The sequence below is a fragment of the Borostomias antarcticus genome (genome assembly GCF_949987555.1).
Source record: "Borostomias antarcticus genome assembly, chromosome: 4".
Lineage (NCBI taxonomy): Eukaryota > Metazoa > Chordata > Actinopteri > Stomiiformes > Stomiidae > Borostomias > Borostomias antarcticus.
Genome location: NC_140237.1, coordinates 32,579,415 through 32,591,768, shown reverse-complemented (window position 1 = coordinate 32,591,768; position 12,354 = coordinate 32,579,415).

The window sequence follows — 12,354 nt, the reverse complement described above, 5'->3', positions numbered from 1 at the left end:
AAAGTGAGATTTTAGTACAGTTCCGTTGTCCTATGATGTACTACTGTGCTCTGGGAGATATCAATACCTTGGACATTTTCTTATAATCTTCAACTGATTGGTACTTTCCCAGAACCTTGTCCCGGATCTGTTTTGAATAGAGTACTTTGTGTTAGTCAGTGACAAAAAAAACTAACAAAATAAATTTTGATTCCATGTTGTAATACAATAAAATATGTATTACAAGGGGGGGTCAATACTTCATTGGTATATAAGGGGTTGTGTGGGTTTGCTTGGCAGACCTTTTGCCTAGGACAGATACAGCAGAAACATTCTAAACCATAAGCTGTTTATTGTTGTGCCACTGCTAAAATTCAACTTCAAACCCTTCTCTGGCAGCTCCATTTTAGTCACAACACATGGCTTGACTCTGAGTTGTTGCAGATTAAAGGCCTACAGCCAGACGGCCTTAAAAGACACCAACCAAACCACTGTTTATTGAGTCTCGGTGGCTGTCGTGTCCAGGAGTATTCCATCCACAGGCCAGCAGGACAAGCCTGCCAACCAGCTGGTGTCACCAACTGACCTGCAGCTTTGTGAGAGAGGAGGGCACGGCTATGACGCCTCACTAGCTAAGCTACAGAGCAACCAGTAGCACTGGTTAAGGAAGTTGTACTATCATACATCCTGTAAGTCTCTTCCTCCACCCTCTGTGACAACAGAGCAAACCTTGCTATGCAGTGTTGTTCCATTGGCAGCCACTGAAAGGTGTGTAAACAGCTCCAAACATGACGGGAGCAGTGATAGGCTGAGAGGATTGGCAAGGCTTATTCCAGGTCAATGTCACTTATCAGCAGGGGTGTAAAGAGCACTGACATATCCTACTCAAAACTACGAACTACTCAACACTGTTACACCAGTGAAGTAGAAGTAATAATACTGTGTTTTTTTTTTTAAATGACTCAAGTAAAAGAAAAAAGAAGCTTATTTTAAAAGTACTAGGATTAAAAGTAATTGAGTTACTTTTCCATGCAGTGAATTTGTAAAGAAAGAAAGGAAATGTATGTATAGTAGGTGGGAATTTTAACAAGGCAGAGTTATAGGCAGCCGTTGCATGAGGACTGCCTCTGGAGCCGGAATGTGAGCCGTTGAAATGGGGCAGGAATTCTCACCTTATCTTTCAGACGCGGCCTCTTCCTCCTCTGTGCATATGGCCTCCCCTGCCTCCACGCTCTCTCTTTCTAGCACACAGCACATGTCCAGGAACAGCACTTCTTTCTCTTTGCGTGACAAGTGGGATATTTTTCATTCTGGGGGTATAGCGGCCAGCTGAGGACCCCTGGTTCGATCCTAGCTCCCGGCAGGGTACCGAAGTACCGTTGAGAATTAAGGAAGTTGTACCACCATACTTCCTGTACGTCTTTTCCTCCACGCTCTTCACTGAACCACAAAATCACCCACGCCTCAGCACTTAGCAATGTCGCCTCACATCAAAGTCTCCATGCTTTTCTGTGCAGAGTTGTCATGTTCTCCCCGTGTTCGCAAGGGTTTCCTCTCAAGAACCCAAAATGAAAAACATGCAGAAGAACAGATACTCTTCAGTCCGGTCCCTGACCAGGACCTGGACTGAGCACTTGGACGCCACTGTTGAGGCTGCCCACTGCTCCTGGCTGCATTTGATAATGCAAGAAGGTAGCAGAACATCATACAGTTACAATCACTTACCAATTCTATTCAAATCTATTGATTTTGGGATAAAAACGCACGTTTTGAAGGGTGAACCTATCATTGATAAACATGATCACTTAGCCTACATTTCGAACACACCTTGATTGATGAATGCCAGGCACTAACATTTTCTGTAATACTTCATTCAAAACGTACTTAAGTAGAGTTACTAACTTGGAAAAATACTTTTTTTTTAAAAGTACAAAGTACACAGAAAAGCTACTCAATTACTGTAACAAGAGTTTGTAATTCGTCACTGTAATTCCACCTCTGCTTATTGTAACCAAAGAGACACGTCTTTCATCACGTCAACACTTTCAACAACATCAACATTGCAACTTAGTTCCTCTCCCACCCACCTAGTAACTGTCCCTGGTCTAAACATATCCTCCTTCCTGAGACCCCCCACCCCCAACCCCTCCCCCCTCCCTCCCCAGCTGCTGGTGGCTCATCAGCCCAACACTAACACCCACCAATGTGGCTCACTAATGTGTCACCCTCCTCTTGGATCTCAACACCACATTCCAATATACACCCCCCCTTCCCCCGGACGCCCCCCCCCCCCCAGCCTCTCCTCTCCCCAACTTCCCCCGCTGTCACCCCCACCACCCCAGCCCCTCTGCACCGGGAGCTTAGCACATCACAAGGTCACAATTAAATGCTCCTCTCTTTCCTGGAAGGCCAATTAAAACCTGTTGCAGGAGAGTTGGCAGGAGGAGGGTTCATCTAGCTTCAGCTTCCAACTCCTCCACTGGAAACAGAGGCGCTGAATTTCCTTCGATTATTGGATTAAATGGGAAGGATTTAGGGATTAAATCATTCGGTTCTTAAATGATCTTATTTAAATTAATAAAGAAGATTGGTTACTGTAGTAAGGGCATAAAGGATTCTGTACACGGGATGTACATCCACATATTTACAATAGCTGTGACCTTCGTCTACTGGTCACAGCCACTTATTAGTCCTCCTGCTAGTGTCCATAGAGTGTAGCCAATCATATCGGAGCGGCTCTGGAGAATGTCCAGAGCTCTCTGGCTTCCACTGCTGTGTCAAAGTGCTCTTATAAATAGACATGTCCTCCTTGGGACCTGGACTCTGGATGCATCACCAAGTGTCAAAATACCAGGATGTAGATAACATTAGATGGAATATTTCTTATGCCCTCTTAACAATCTCTGGTTTTGATATCAAAGGACATGGTTGGGATTTCCACATCAGGTTTCTGCTGTGTCCTTCAGTTTTGACCCCAAGTCCAACCAAGAGCACCAGTCCATGTGTTTATGATTGGTAATAAACATGCTCTTTAACACAGACGTGTCAGGTCAGGGTAAGACTAAGTCCATGTCAGTCATCTTCATGGTTAGCAAAACCACAGATCTTCAACCACGAGTCTTTTATATAAACCCTCTGTGGTTTTGAACACGCTGCTGGGTGACTGTCACACAGCACTCCCCTTCATAATGGAAAGTGGATGACATTGAATAGATGACATTTCAATGAGTCCTCTCAATGGTGCGAACCTCCCACGGTGCACTTGTGTGTTCCTCTCTGATGACCCTTGCTGATGACCCAACCCTGGAGTGTGGCCCAACTCACTCAGTAATATTAGTTACAGTGAGGACAGCTGATTGATGTATTGTTCCTCTTAGACACTCCAGGCCCCCCACGGTGACTCACTCATCACACCACAACAGCTATTGGACACCTCATCTCTATTCACCTCTGAGGGTTGAGTGGCACTTCTGTGACACATATTCACAATACTCAGGAAGCAGCGCCGGTTTCTTTGAGGTCTGCAGTGTTCCAGTGCAAGTCTCTCTTTTCAATAGTCTGTTTATTCCAGAGTTTGTTTTTTTTAAAGGTCAATGGAATATGTCAGGGAACTTTGACTCTGATATATGGGCTCTGTGGCGAACCAGCTCAGAGGACAACAAAAAGGGAAGGATCTGACAAGCAACATATCTCGAGGATCTTGTTTTTTTTTCCCACACTGTGGTAGGTTTCCATCGTTATACAAGGGCCCGCATACATTCCCATTGTAATAACAGTGTGCTGTTTCCAAAACAGAGCTGACCCTCGTCTCTGGTGTCTCACTCTGTACTAGCCTACCAGTAGGCCTCTCGTTCTCCCCATAGACTCATCAGTCTGAGAGTTCAGACAGTCGGACAAAATTCAGAAAATTAGACAAGCAGTCAGTGCCTCCATATCAGGTACAGGATATGTGTTGTCCCAGCGTCCACTTAAAATCAATATCATGACACAATTTTATCCGATCAACCATAAAACCCTGGAGGACATCATACAATATATTTAATCCTCCTCCTGTTGCCTTGATATTCTGGCTACAGGCTTTTTCAAAAATGTATAATATATAATAATTATTAATTCATACACTGCACTGTAACATTTATTCCTGTATTTAATTTTTCCTGCATTTTGTTTTAAATGCCATTTTTTGCATTTCGTTTTATATGACCTTTTATGTGTTTCTTGCACTTTGTCTTGATGCTTTTAATGTCTCATGTAAATGACTTTGAATTGCCTTGTTGTTGAAATGTGCTCTACAGATAAACTGGCCTTGTCTTGCCTTACTGCACAATCTGACCCTCACTTATGGTCGCTCTCCATCCATCCCCCAGACAATAACTGAAAAATAAATTAGATTGTCTAAAAAAGGTTTTGCTGACGTAAGCTCAGCATAATGTATTTTTCCACAGGATTCACAAGGGACTACGTAGGCCTACCCTCATTTAGAAAAAGCATATTATTCCAGAATACAGTGGAACTATATTTTATTTGTATAACCCTTCATATTTGCTGTCACACTCTGCCCATGTCAACAGCTCATGAATTAATCAGCGGACATTCTGTTCCAGAGTATTTTCAACACAGCAGCATGAAGAAGCTGTTCTATTCAGTGCAAACCGTGTGTGTGTGTGTGCGGTTGGGATAGTAAACCTTGTCAGAGGCAGTGTAACAGCGTGTGGAGCGGATTGGCAGCTTTCTCAAGGATTCAACTCACACAGCAGAGAGAGAGCAGAAAGAGAGAGCAGCAGAGACAGAGCAGAAATCATTGCTCTGGCAACTATGCTGACACGGCATTATCCGTGTTCATAATAGTCTCACTATCATAGATTTTGATCGATCCAACAGCCTCACAAGACACACAGAGCTAATTTTAGCTAATGAACTGGAGTTCTGCTGCATCATCATTGAATAAATTCCCAATTGAAGCTGTGTGGGAACTGGGAGAAGGGTGCTCTGACAGCAGGGTCTTCTGAAAGAGGACGAGGGGGTCCGCAGAGATGGAGGGATACAGGAATAGAGAGATGAAGACAGGAAGCCACACCCTTGCCATCCTGTCTCCTGAAGCATGCTAATGTCAAGAACAGCCGGCTCGACCAGACACCCCCTCACACACACAGAAATAGACCCAGGGCCAGGCATGCACGTCTGACGGCGTGGAAGTAAGTTATGTCACATGGGGTTGCGTATAGCTGCAGGGGTATAGGACCCTAACGCAGACTCTGAGGCAGGCTGAGAGGGTTCAGTGAGGTTTTAATCCCAAAAGTGAACCAGGACCACAGGGAAATTGATAACATGCAACAAGATATCTATGAACAGAAGTATAGAGGGTTTTCACAGCCGGCCATGTTGGAGGTTTAAGCTTAGGTTTAGCGACTAGATAGATAGGTAGATAGATAGGTCTATCTACCTGTCTATTGATCTAGCTATCTACATTCAGTAGCTTCAACCTCCAACATGGCCGACTGATGACAGGCCGTGAAAACCCTCTATAACAGGGGTGTCAAACTCTGGCCCGCGGGCCAAATTTGGCCCGCAGTGTAATTATATTTGGCCCGCGAGGCAATACCAAATGACTACTAGAGCTGGCCCGCCAGTATTCGATTTTGCATGTCTGCACTATTAAGTTAGGCCTATATATTGTATGGTAATAAGCATTGCTTGTTCCATATTCAATGTTAAAGAAAAACTTGTTTGGGTCCATATTCAAATTTTCATTTGTTCAATGTTGGCCCGCGACTTTGTTCAAGTTAAAAATTTTGGCCCACTGTGTATTTGAGTTTGACACCCCTGCTCTATAGGGTCAGAGGAGAATGCCGTGCAGGTGGGTCCAAACGAGGGACAGGTGAGACTAATCACCCAAACACAGAGACCAACAGGGCGGGGCTCAGGAGGGGAGAGAACCCGAGCCTAACAGAACCAGAAGGGCAGGGGGGTCGTATAGTACATCAAGCCCAAGTCTATGAAGGTGGCAAAATGACATCCAAGTGAAGTTGTTTATGGACACAGATATTTCATTCCTTTGATCCCCCCCCCAAATAATTCCCTGAAATATCAACACAGAATATAGCATCACACAAATCTTGTAGCCTCCCACATATAACGGGTGAAATGATCACCACTCTTCTCTCACAGTGCGTGGGCTCGGCCAACAGCTTGAATCACTTCACACATGGGCAGGCTGTCTGCGTCTTCCCAGGGTGCCACACTGTTTCAACATCACGACACGTCACATGACTGCCAGAGATCAACAAAGGAACGGTCTCTAGCAGAGACGACTCGACCGGTGCACACACTGATCAATAACTCCTGATAGACAGAGCAGGAAGTGTGTGTGTGGACTGCTCCCAGATAGCAAGCGGATGTGGAATGATTCTGGGCCATATATGGGCCGGAAATAAGCCACAAGGGCCAGATCTGGCCTGTATATGGCCCAGATCCACTTGCTATCTGGGCTGGAGAGAGGCATGTCCTTGTTAGATGCAGATTAACATATTCACAGTTTCTGGAGCGCCTGGGTCTGAAATGGTCCGGGAGCCGTGGTGCTGAACCAGGTTTTGTAGGGTAAAGTTTTTTTTTCTCTGCTGATTGAAAATACAGCAGGGTGCCCGGTAATATCCCTTGAGCATTTTCAGATACAGTATTAACCCCTTTATGCCCAAAATCTTAGAAAAAATTGTATTTATGAGATTTAATGCAAAATACTTATATCAAATATATCAAATATGCTTTCTCCAATGCACATACAATGTATTTGTTTCCAAATAAATTTTAGGCCATGCCAGGAAAACACTTTTGATGAAAAAAAGTGATAAAAGTGCATATACTGTACAAAGAAGAGGTTGTGTGATTCATGAAGTTGCCAGACAGGGTTGCGGGGTGTAAAAGTGAGCTTCTATTAAAGCTTGACTCTTTCAGCTCAGGTTAAAAGTTCATTTAATATGAGGACTAGAGTGCATTGAAGGACAAGAGAAGTCCAGGAATAGGTTAAGGTTTTCTAAGGCTCATTATCACTCAAAGTTGAAATGGGCTTTGATTGTTATTGTTGTACTCGCATAAACAGCATGGTGTATGTAATTAAAACCACAGTCCAATGCTTATTGCAGCTAAGATGCTGTTGGCTGCACTGAGGAAGTTCAGACAGCCATAAAGTTCCTCATCAGAGGAGATAAGTATGTACAAAGCACAATAGAATCAGTGTTATCAGGCAATCTGATTTTGTCAATGTTTAAAAAGACGAACAGGTACTCTCATTCATAAGAAAATCATTTCTGAAAGGTGTTAGTTAAGCCCCATTGAACTTTTTAGTTGTGTTTACATGGTATTTAATAATAATAATAATATTATTATTATTATTATTATTATTAATAATAATAATAATACATTTGATCTGTAACACACTTTTAATTTTAAAATCTCAGAGTGGTACATGTTTAAAAGCATAGCATAACAAAACAAAACTGAACAAAAAAAAACACAATTTTAAGAGACAAAGGCCTTTTTTTTTTTTTTAAAGGTAGGTTTTTAGGCCTGCTCTAGTACCAAGGGTATGGTGTGTTATAGGACAGAGGGGCAAGCTCATCAAAAGGAGAGGAAAGAGAGAGAGGGGAGAGGAGAGAGGGGTGAGGAGAGAGGGGAGAGGAGAGAGGAGAGAGGGGAGATGAGAGAGGGGAGAGGAGAGAGGGGGGATGAGAGAGGGGAGATGAGAGAGGGGAGAGGAGAGAGGGGGGATGAGAGAGGGGAGAGGAGAGAGGAGAGAGGGGAGAGGAGAGAGGGGAGATGAGAGAGGGGAGATGAGAGAGGGGAGATGAGAGAGGGGAGAGGAGAGAGGAGAGAGGGGAGATGAGAGAGGGGAGAGGAGAGAGGGGAGAGGAGAGAGGGGAGAGGAGAGAGGAGAGAGGGGAGATGAGAGAGGGGAGAGGAGAGAGGGGGGATGAGAGAGGGGAGAGGAGAGAGGGGAGAGGAGAGATGAGAGAGGGGAGAGGAGAGAGGGGAGAGGAGAGATGAGAGAGGGGAGAGGAGAGAGGGGAGAGGAGAGAGGGGAGAGGAGAGAGGGGAGATGAGAGAGGGGAGAGGAGAGAGGGGGGATGAGAGAGGGGAGAGGGGAGAGGAGAGAGGAGAGAGGAGAGATGAGAGAGGGGAGAGGAGAGAGGGGTGAGCAGGAGGTCTTGCATTGTACATTAACACCCTACGTATTTTATGAGGTGCAGTTGCACTGAATGTTCTTGTAGCATTATTTTCTTGCAACAACGGTTGTACTGTTTGTTCAAGTGAATGATTTATTGGATACCCAAACATATGGTCTCTTGCCCTTATGCTTGATTTTCACTGATCAGATAGTTTGCTGTTTCAATGGGGTGAATCCAGAAATTGAACCCTAACCTTATTTGTCACATGTATGGTGTACAGTCACTGTGAAATGTTGCTACCGACTCCAAGGTTATGCTCAAAACAGATAAACTCTAATACTCAATTTACAAATTACAAATGTATGCTCTTAATGCTCTTATCCACATCCATGGCCTAAAAGGGTCATTCATTTAGAATCAAATACATAGTACATGATCTCCAATGAATATACATTGGACTGAATGAAGCAAATTTGATGCATTTGAATTGCAGGAAATCTCTTAAATGAGATTTCTGGGATTTGGGGCATACAGGGGTTGTTGATATCTGAAAATGCTCAAGGGATATCACGGCACCCTCCTGTATTTTGAAAAGGAAGGCTAGCCCCAAGCTACAAGAATCAGCAGAGAAAAAAAATTTACTCAACAAAAACAGGCTCATCAAAATAACAGCCTTTGACTCCCGGACTAAAAGTGGACTTGGCTTATGTAAGCGGTGGCAGGCCTGTGGGTAACGTTATGATGTCCCTTCGCCTCCTTGAAAGAAAGGCAGTGGGTTGTCACAACTCGTAGATGCATCCGAATGAGCTGTGATGCAAATTGGAATGATCCTAGTTTGTGTGCCCCCTCTCATCCCCAGACAGTTGTTTTTATAAAATAAAATATTCATGAAAAACCGTAAAAGGCCAAATGTTCTGCAACTATCCATTAGGCCTAACTATAAAGGGAAAGGAAGATTTTTTGAGACACGAGTGAGAGATTGCTGTGATGTCATAGTGCCTCAGAAGACAGACCCGCATGTGATGTCATAAAGGCCAGTGGGTTGTAGCAGTGGGGGATTCATACCAGCCTATGAAGCAACATGGCCGATGCTGGGAGGTAAATTGAGTTTAGATCAAGATTGAAGCAGCACATAGAAATTATTTTAAAAATACTGACATAGGCTCATGTAATCTCTGTCACATGAAATGTCCCATAAACTGGTCTTTTTTGTGAGTATTTAATTGTTAAATCATACACAGTAGCGTATAGACCAAACACACCCCGGAACCCCTGCTATGGGCAAGGTGTCAGTGTTGACAGGTTGCTAAGAAACGGTTGTCTAGCTGCGCTCTCACGCTGAGAGAGAGAGAGCGAGATACTCAGGTGATCTGGGCTACCTCCAGAGTGATGTCCCTGTGGGGGTCAGACTGTATTTCACCTGAGGAGAACTCACAGCTCACACACTGTGGGGAAAAAAACACCCGGAGCGTGCCAGCAAAGAGCTATTTTCTCTCCATAAAAGTATTTATTGCTATTGGAATAACAGGAGCATTTTAGGACAGCAACCCACATGGAATTCTTCTTTCGTGACTGGTTCATTTTCGAAACTCAGCTCAGAGAGGTTAAATTGGAAGGCTTCTCCCTGAGCAGGGTCGGCCCTGGGGTTGAGTGGTGAGATGAAGCCCAAGGCTCTGTCTGTGAGTGAGTGTTTGTGGACAGTGGAGGAGTGCCCTCTGGTGGGTCAGGTGAGCATAGCAGCCCATAGGGATAGCCTCTGCTTACCAAACCTCTTCAGGTCCAAGAGAGCGAAGCCCTTCGCTAAGACCAGAACGGGTCTCACCTCCCAGGTCCACTACACCGCCAGAGAGCTTCTGCTGGAGCTGTTTGACAGAGGAGCCATCGAAGAACTGAGCAAGAGGTTCCTCAAAGCAGGAGCCACCCACCCTTTACACAGCCAGAGCAAAGAGCCGGCAGAGCTCACAGACGAGCAGTACTCGGAGTTCCTCACATGGCTCTCCATCATCCTCCAGCACGGCGTCTCTGCTGGCGAAGACTGCAGCTCTGCCTCAGACCTGCCCCCCTACCTGGACAGATGGCAGGGAGTCCTGAAGAGAAGCAGCCTCCTCGTCTCCCTCCTCTCTCTCTCCAGGCTGCAGGACGAGGACAAGATGGAGGTCCTCTCCGCCCTGCACGCCCACCTCTCCAGACGCTCCCAGGTCCTGTGCACACCGGGTCAGCACCTAGCCGTGAAGAAGTTCTCTCTTGCGGTCAGCGGTCGTCCGCGGGTCCCCAGCCGCCTGGCCCTGGCCCTGCTCTGTGACCTGAACTCTGGGTTTGTCTGTAACATCTACCTGTACTGCCCCGAGCTGCTCCTGAAGACCTGCAGGATGCCGCTAGTCGAACACGTCCTCGGTCAGCTTCTGAGGCCGTTCTTCAGCCGTGGCCACTGGGTCCAGGTGGACAGCTCTGCCGGCACGGAGGGCCGACTTGCGCAGCTGTTCTCCGACCTGGGGGTGCACCTCCACTTTGCGCCTCCCCTAGAGACAGCGACAGATGTGGAGGACGTATCCTCCCCCTCTCCTCAGCTCCCTCACCGGCATGGGCGGACACCTGAGACAGGGGAGGACAGCTCCGCCCTGCTGGTGGGACATCTGCAGGGCTGGACCGGCCCCGCCCTCTTGTCCCAGACGGACCTGAAGGGACCGCGATCCGACGTCTTCCTGCCAGGGTTCTGGGTGACCGTCCACTTGGCCTGCATCAACGCCTTCGTCCTCCACTCCCTGCAGTTCCAGGGGACTGGCAGGCAGGCCAGTGTGAAGGACTTCACCAAGGCCCTGGCCTCTCAGCTGGCTGTGGAAAATGGCGTGGATGTGCCGGTGGCGTTAGCACCTCTCACCAACTCACCAGAGCAGACTCGTGTCATAAGTACATCAGGGCAAAGGTGCTGATTTTACGTATTTTAGAGTGCTTTTAACCTTGAGATCTATCTCGTCACCTTTCTTCTACCATCCCGTGTCTTCATTGGCTCTACAGGTCAGCCAAACGCAGCTCTGGTCGGCTGATCTCCATGGAGGAGGAGGAGGAGGAGGAGGAAGGGGGGGTCAGCGGTCTGTGGGCCACGCTGGGGCAGTGGGGGTGCAGGAAGCCCGGAGTGTGCGGACTGGCCAACTCGGGGAACTCCTGCTACATGAACGCGGTCCTGCAGTGTCTCTGCTCCACGGTGCCCCTAGTGGAATACCTTCTCAACAACAACACGCGCAACGAGCTGGCCAAGTAAGACATGTCCGTATGTGTCGGTGCGTGTGTCTGTATGTCTCTCTGTCTTTAGATAGATAGCTCTTTATTTATCGACTCGTAGAACCAGTGTTTCTCTGTGACATGGTGTCAACCGTAATCGAAGAAAGCTGATCGCGGTAGTCTCTTCGTCTCTCGGTCCTCCGCCCTATCCAGGCGCGAGGGCGCGGTGGCGGGGGTGTTCGTGCGGCTGCTGGACGAGGTGTGGCTGGGCCGGAGCTCCAGCTGCGTCCCCGGGGAGCTGAGGTCCACGGTGTGTTCCCTCCACCCGCAGTTCGACAACCACTCCCAGCAGGACTCCCAGGAGCTGCTGCTCTTCTTCCTCAACGCCCTCCACGATGACCTCAAGAAGGTACGGCGGCACGGAGACTCGCTTCGGCCGGCAACTCTGTAAGGGTGCCACTTAGTGTGTGTGTGTCCAACAGAAGGGCGAGGGGCGCCAGATGTGTTCCTCTAGCCGTCACATGGGAAGGTCTCCCGGAGGCTCGGGGGAATCCACCATCGTGACGCGTCTGTTCGAGGGTCAACTGAGCTACGTGACCTTGTGCATGCGCTGTGACCACCAGGCCCACAGCAACCAGGTCTTCACCATCCTGTCCCTGCCCATCCCTACTGACGTCTACAAGTGCTCTCTTCAGGTACACACACACACACCCCTCCGACAGGGTGCAGGCAGTATAAGGGGCGGGCGATATAAGCTAAAATTCATATCGATATATCACGATATATGAGGGGGAAAAAATATGGATCACATTTTAGTTGGTTCTTTTTCACTAATTTGAGCACAAATATTGTTTTTTGAGCTACAGATCAGATGATCTTAATGACTTTCTTTAAAAAATAATAAAATAAAATAAAATAATTTACATCACTTTACTGTAATGCTGTCTTTAAAACCAGGAAAAGACAACACTTATGCCATATTACGTTATACAAC